The 7,495-nt window shown below is 43.8% G+C and overlaps 1 long non-coding RNA gene across 1 annotated transcript in view; it reads left to right on the top strand.

Annotated features, from left to right (window-relative positions):
- Window positions 1-1,346: 1,346 nt before the first annotated feature.
- The window catches only part of LOC134730168 (uncharacterized), a 67,446-nt gene continuing 61,297 nt past the window's right edge, over window positions 1,347-7,495 (top strand). Inside the window, exons 1-3 of the long non-coding RNA XR_010111838.1 lie at window positions 1,347-2,186; window positions 4,199-4,257; window positions 7,206-7,265. This is a non-coding gene — a long non-coding RNA (uncharacterized LOC134730168). The remainder of the gene's footprint in view (window positions 2,187-4,198; window positions 4,258-7,205; window positions 7,266-7,495) is intronic.

Genomic DNA, 7,495 nt, shown 5'->3' with positions numbered 1-7,495 from the left:
AGGTGGGTTCAGGGTGAGGTATCTGCAAGTCAAATGAGTATTACAATCTCTACTTTAATGTATAAGAGACTGAGGACCACAAAGAGAGAGAATGACAATCCATATCCTGGGAGGCGAATTGTCAGGCACTGATTTCCCCTATGTATACCCTGTCAATCATCGTATATTCAAAGGATCCCCAGATACCTTACCAATAGGTGTTCAAGAGAGAGGTCTGTAATCTAGGCTTCTGAGAAAACAAGGCTAGAGATTCCAATATTGGAGACAACAGGGCTCTGGGAAGATTAAAGTTGAGTTTTCTGGATCTGCAGAATAGAGTCACTGAGGACCAGTTGCAAGATCAGAGGAGATGAAAGAACAAGTCAGGTCATGCTTAGAAAAGAGAATACCAGGGATAGCTTTTAGGCAAGAGTCACACTGAGGAAGGGCAGGTTCTTGGCATCGCTCAGGAAGGAATCCAAAAGCAAGCCTGTAGTGGAAGAAAGCAGCTCTACGGAGGCACTGGCGGTGTTACAGCCCTGCGTCTGCTCCTGCAGGGCAGGGAGCCCTCCGTGGGTTGTGCTCCCAGAGTAGCAGCCTAGGGGTGGCTTGCAGTCCTTTTTATATTTCACTTTTAATGGCATGCTAATTAAGGAGCGGGTTATTCAGAAAGAGCTAGAAATGGGCAGTAACTTCCAGCTGTTTCCATGGCAAGGGTTGGGGACTTCCCGTGCTGCCATGGCATTGGCAAACTGTCATGGCACTGGTGGGAGCATCTTCTGGTGATCTGAGGCTTGAGGTGCTTTCGCTGCCTCTCCCAGTTTCATGCGTGCCTCTTACCTGAAAGCCCTTCACACCCCCATCTACCCACCTACAAAGTTCCCTGCCCTTTCACCCCACCCCCATTTCACACGCACTCCCACATCAACCCTGAGCATTCAAGCCTGCGTTTCCCTGTTAGGAACCTCGGTGGTAGCCAGGGCTCTGAGAAACCCCTAGGCAGAAAGCCTTGCCTAGTTTGTGGCAGAAATCAGGGAAGGATACAAATTTCAGGTCTTTCTCACAAATAAATAAAGATAGGGAGATTTGATTGATTGATGGATGGATGAAACGTGGGAGTTTACGGGCAAATATTTATCAGACACTGGAAGGGTAAGTTGTCACAAAGATTATGGAGTGCACCTGTCTTATGACCCTGTTAGCACTAGAACATATTTTCTAACTGTGTAAATTGAAGGCTCACAAATTAGTTTAGTGAGAGAAAAGATAACGGATTAGAAGAGAATTACCATATTCATTAGTCGTGTTTTTAAAATTTTAAAGTAAAATAGAGACATGATTTTTTTCACACTTTCGAATGCATCTATAAAAAATAGACTTGAGGGCTGGGCGCAGTGGCTCACGCCTGTAATTCCAGCACTTTGGGAGGCCGAGGAGGGCAGATCACGAGGTCAGGAGTTGGAGACCATCCTGACCAACATGGTGAAAACCCGTCTCTACTAAAAATACAAAAATTAGGCGAGCGTGGCGGCGAGCCTGTAATCCCTGCTACTCAGGAGGCTGAGGCAGGAGAATCGCTTGAACCCGGGAAGCGGAGGTTGCAGTGAGCCGAGATCGCACTATTGCACTCCAGCCTGGGCGACAGAGTGAGACTCCGTCTCAAAAAAAAAAAAAATATGTTACTCATTAATAGCATAGACCAATTGGCCTCTATTGAAATTTCTCCTTTATTTTCACAATGTCCCAGGCTGTGAAATCAGGATTTAATAAAGAACCAGAATGCCACATCTGTGTCACCTGGGTAGGGACCAGTCCAGAACAATTAAGTCCGGGTCTCTGGGTAACTGGACTCAACTGCTGGGCTAAACAGAATGTCCGGCGTGGGTTCCTAACGGGGGACCACAGAGCCTCATGGGAAATGTAGTGTCACCTTCCAATGATGTTACCATCAAGGACTTTGGGAACCAGCTTTTCTCTCTGCGCTTGCGCCGCCCGGCCCACTCCGCCATTTTCCTCCGGAAGTGGGGCACACAGAGGCGGTCCTGTAGCTGGGCCGGCTTGGGGCTTGGTTCTATGTCCCTGCGGGTCGGTGCGAGGGCGAAGAGGAACCCGTGGGCCTCGGGGGATCCCGGGGGGCCGGATCAGTTCCCCTAGTTGTGGGAGCAGACGCGTGGGTGCATCGCGGGAGGGCAGGGCCTGAAGTGCAGGTGCGGGCCGCGGACGTGGCGGGGGCTGGGAGGATAGGCGTGGGGTCCCGGCAGTGAAGCGGGTTCTAGAGGCGCAGGAGCGGGTAGGCGAGGCCGGTGGCCCTAGGCCAGGAGTCTGCAGGCCGCGCTCCTGTCCTGCCGCTGAGGGACCCGGTTACCAACCCCATGACGCTCAGTTTGCCCATCTGTCCCAGTGCTAACACACAGTTCTCGGGAGACGTTCCCCATTCCCAGAGGAGTAGTGTGAAACGCGTGTGCCTCTAGTCTTAAACTTGGCGTTTGTATTAGTTGGGTTTCCTGGTGTCTCTTTAGCAAGTGAAATTTCTGGTTCCCTCCTTCATTGTGTGACCTGCCTAGTCCTCCTGGGTTGCATTTACAGAAGTTTATATGAGACCTAGTTTCCAGGGAAGAACTCACTGATTCCGCGAGGGAGATGGCGTAGTGGATAATGGTCTTCAGCCTTAAGGGTACTTCAGTCTTAACTGTGTGTTACAAAGTTTGAAAGGGAGGGTTCCCTATGAATAAGAAGCGCACTTGAAAGAACAGCTGTCTGGTCTAACCTCTCACTGGTGCTTCAGAGGAGGAAAAAAGGTCACAGGTGAGGATCCCAGTTTTCCTCGCTCAGGAAATATTAATTCTACTCCCTAGAATGCACAAGATTTGCAAAGACTAGGTGATAGTAGAAGGTTTGGATGAACTTTCAGAAGGTTGAGGTGAATTCAGCTGAGAAGAACAGGCAAGGACCTAGGAAATATTTCTTATTTGAAGGGGCCTGAAAGTGTAGTCTGGGGTACAGGAGTGACCTTTCATACTTGAGAAGATTAAAATACTCTCCAAACACAGTCCCATTCCTTCAACCTTAGCTCGTTTTTCCCAGCGTATGAGATATATTAAACCTAGTCCATCACCAAATTTAGCATTAGATTGTGAAGTTCTATTGATTGTATTTGATTTGTAATTTGTAAATTTTCTCCCCCTCCGTAATTTTGTTAAAAACACAGAAGTGAATTCTGTTCACTTAGGTGTAACAGTTAATACTTGCTGTTTAAGGAACTAATTAAACCTTACTGGCTTATAAAAAACAACCACCATTTTATTTGTTTGAAGTTCTGTGGATCTGCATTTTGGTGTGGTGGGTTCAGCTGGGTAGTTGATATATTTGTGTTGCCTGGATCACAAAAAGTCCTTAGTCACCTGGTACCTTGACTGAGCCTGGTTGGTTTAAGATAGTTTCCTTCACAATCTGGTGGTTTGTGGTGACTCTTGGCTAGGCCCTGTGTCTCCAACAGGGTAGCTCCAGACCTCTTCACAATATGACTGTGTCCAAAAAGGGAAGAACCAATGGATATTTGCATCACATTTTCCATTGTCCATTCACTGGACAAGTCAGATGGAAAAGCCCAATTTATTGTCAGAGCATAATATGAGGGCTTGGATAGAAGGAAAGGTGTTATTGGGAAACATGAGTACAATGGTGTACTGTAGGAAATACATATTATGTACATTTTAAAAAATGTAATTGTAGGCCAAAATTGCTGGTTTGCAAGATGCACTTTCCATGATGTTGAGGTATAGAAAAGCAAGATGTACTGTCATGGGAACACTCATATGAAGTTATTTGTGGAATCTACATATTAATAGGAAAATAGTTAATACAGCCCAGTATATTTCTATAACACTTACTTTAGTGAACTTATAATGTTTCTTTGCATTAAATTTTTAGATATCTTTAGATAATATTGTTACTAAATTAGTAGGTAATACATATTTTTATTCAAAAATAAATTGTGCATCTAATGTCTACCAATTAATGTACTTGTAGATGTACCTTATCTTGAGTCTTTCCTGCCCCTAATGAGGCGTGAAGGACTCTTCTCCTATGGGGAAGTTTTTCTTTTTCAGGAGGGAGGAGGGCTTTCCCAGGTAATGTGTCTAGAGTGTTGGGCAGAAGAATCTGGGACCACACCTCACCAGTTCTCTCCTTAATCCACGTCATTTGCCTTCCATCCCAGCTATGTTTCCAGTGTCCTCTGGGTGTTTCCAAGAGCAACAAGAAATGAATAAATCTCTGGTGAGTTGTTTATTTGTTCTTCACTTTGTTTTACACTGTATTTTCTGAGTTTATGGGTGTCTGTGAATTAAAAAGGAAAAGTAGAAATAAGGAAAACTCAGGTTGAAGGAAATATGCATAAATAAGATAAACTGACCTGTAGATATAGGCAGGTTATAAGAGCTTAGAGTTGTCTAAGTTGGGTGCAAATTTTCCTCTGATCTTTCTGATGCCAAGACAAAAAAGGCAGTCATATTTGTTACGTGATTGGAATGGAACCTGAGAAGAGAGCATGCTGTGTTCTTGTGGGACAGGAATGTTTGTGTGCACCAAGTCTAAACCACGACCTTCATTGGTAACATAGATTATGTGCTTAAACATATTTCACACCGGCCTGGCAGTTAACACTTGTAGTGTTGTGCAGTGGAAACGGTCATCTTCCGCTAAAGCATGGCATGTTGTGCAGTGGAAATGGTCATCTGCCACTAAAGCACAGCTTCCATCGTAAGGTATGCTCCTTGCTCAAAGAGTGTGGTCCCAAACAGCTTTTGGGAGGTTCTCCTTGATTCATGGATGAAACCTGGAACATCTTGAGGACTGAGTTAACCATAGGTCCTTAAATAACTCTCCACACCTTTTTCTTAGTTTATCTCTACATGCAGGGTGTGCAGCAGCCTGTTCAAAGTCATATTTTCTGGGAAATATTTCCAGTGTTTATCTGCAATTTAGCCCACTCTGTGTAGTCTTAACTTATTTCTTCTAAACTCACCATTAACCTAAATAGTAATCAAATTTAGGGGGGCTGTATTTGTCTTACTCGAGTCTTCTACCATAGTTGAAACTGTCGTACCCAAGCGAGTTAGAGAGAAATGCCACACTTTGAGACGAATTCGGGAGTCCTTTATTAGCTGGTGACTGAGAGACGGCTAACACAGGAAATACTCTCGGCCCTAAAGAATGGGCTAGATTTTCTTTTATACATTGGTTTAGAGAGGGGAGGGGGGATTCCAGCTGCAATAAACTTACAGAAGAAAAAACAGACAAAAAACTTAAAAAGACAGATGGTTACAGGAAAACAAACTGTTCCAGGTGCAGAGGCTTTAAATTCACCACAAAGTAATGAGTGAGGGGGCTCTGGGCATTATCTGCCAGACAAATGTGGGGGCTTTATGATATTATCTCTGGGTAATTTGCTGGGAACTGCGGACATCACTTGCCTCAGCACTTTATCAGTTAATTGCACTCTTTGATATGTTGAAAATCAGCTTGCACAAGTTAAAGTCCTTGAGGAAAGGGGGTGGGTAAGGAGCCCTTGATGTCTTGTAAATGAAGGAGCCAAATGGAGTTTGTCTGGTTTTCTCAGCTGAGGGAGAGTCTATTCATATTAAAAACAAGGTTAGCTATCTAAGGAAGAGTCTATTCATGTTAATACAACGTTGGGTATTACAAAACGTCTGTTCATGATCTGGAAATTCTTCCGTGTTAGTTCTGTTAAAAGAAAAACTTTAAAGGAGTTTAATTGAGCAATAAACGATTCACGAATCGGAAAGTCCCCAGAATCACAGCAGATTCACAGAGACTCCAGCACAGTCATGTGGTGGAAGAAGATTTATAGACAAAAGGGAAGTGGCATACCGAAATCGGAAGTGAAGTACAGAAACAACTCAGCGTTTGCCTTATTTGAGCACAGTTTGAACATTTGGCAGTGCCTGAGTGGTTGAAGTTTGGCCATTGGGATTGGCCAAGATGTAGCTGTTGTTTGAGGTGCATACACTCAAGTTAGGTTTTCATTCTTGTTTACCTATTAAGGTAGGTTGCAGGTCATCCACAAGGACTCATATATATAATTACGGAGTCCTTCTCAGGACATACTTAGTTCACTTTAACAATGCCTTCCCTTTGGTTATTTTCTCAATTTTGAGAGTTTGGCTAAAACTTCAGTCACTGGTGTCACTATTACCATTGCAAATGTACTTATTTGGTTTAGAAACCCACTGGGAAATAGAACAGTGAGATTTGAAAAGGTGGAACAAGGACTTGAGTAGAAGGTGTCTTCTTATGCTGGAACAACCTGTTTACAGGAGAAAAACAAAACCTGGTTTGTTCTAGGATTTATGTGTTCCCTTAAAGTCTTAGTTTGATTATGTTCCATTTAGCATGAGTGACTCCATTTTGGTTTGGTTTGTTCTGTTGGGACCTATTGCATGAGCTTAGTTCAAAACAATTGCCTCCCATAATTTTGCTTAAAAAATTCCTCCTTTTGGCTGGGCGCGGTGGCTCATGCCTGTAATCCCAGCACTTTGGGAGGGCGAGGTGGGCAGATCACGAGATCAGGAGATTGAGACCACCCTTGCTAATACGGTGAAACCTCATCTCTACTAAATACACAAAAAAATAGCCAAGCATGCTGGCGGGTGCCTGTAGTCCCAGCTACTCAGGAGGCTGAGGCAGGAGAATGGCCTGAACCCGGGAGGCAGAGCTTGCAGTGAGCCGAGATCATGCCACTGCACTCCACTCTGGGGGACAGAGCAAGACTCTGTCTCAGAAAAAAAAAAAAAAATCCTCCTTTTCAGTCAAGTTCTCACTTAGTTGAGAGTGTGACCAAAATGTAGGGCCTTAGCCTCACTCTTAGTTACCATTGTTTTGGGTTTCCGGTTTAGCACATCACTCCCATTGTTTTGGGTAATGGTTTTAGCACGTCACTCCCATTGTTTTGGGTTCTGGTTTTAGCATGTTACTCCCATTGTTTTGGGTTTCTGGTTTAGCACCTCACTCCCATTGTTTTGGGTTCTGGTTTTAGTACATCACTCCCATTGTTTTGGGTTCCGGTTTTAGTACATCAGTCCCATTGTTTTGGGTTTCTGGTTTAGCATGTCACTCCCACTGTTTTGGGTTTCCGGTTTAGCATGTCACTCATAGGTTACGGTGTCCTTATGGTTGCACATTTTTTTAATCTGTTATCATTCCAGTTGAAGAGATACCATTTGACATTTTAGAGATGGCTGCATGCAAACTCTTAAAACATTTGAGTAAGTACAGTGCACCAGGGAGACTCTTATGACTATTGGGATAACACCAAGAATTTGGTATATGCTCCTTACTCAGGGTCCCCATAAATCAAACCACCTAAAATCAAATAGATTAAAGAATGAATTAGATAAAGAGTTTACTTGCTTAACTAAGTGGGTTTTTTTGTTAACTCCCTACAACCAAATCTTTATAATACCCGATGTTTTCTCCATATGGCATGTTAGCAGCT

This window comes from Pan paniscus, chromosome 23 (genome assembly GCF_029289425.2).
Source record: "Pan paniscus chromosome 23, NHGRI_mPanPan1-v2.0_pri, whole genome shotgun sequence".
Lineage (NCBI taxonomy): Eukaryota > Metazoa > Chordata > Mammalia > Primates > Hominidae > Pan > Pan paniscus.
This window is presented reverse-complemented; position numbering and strand designations above follow the sequence as displayed.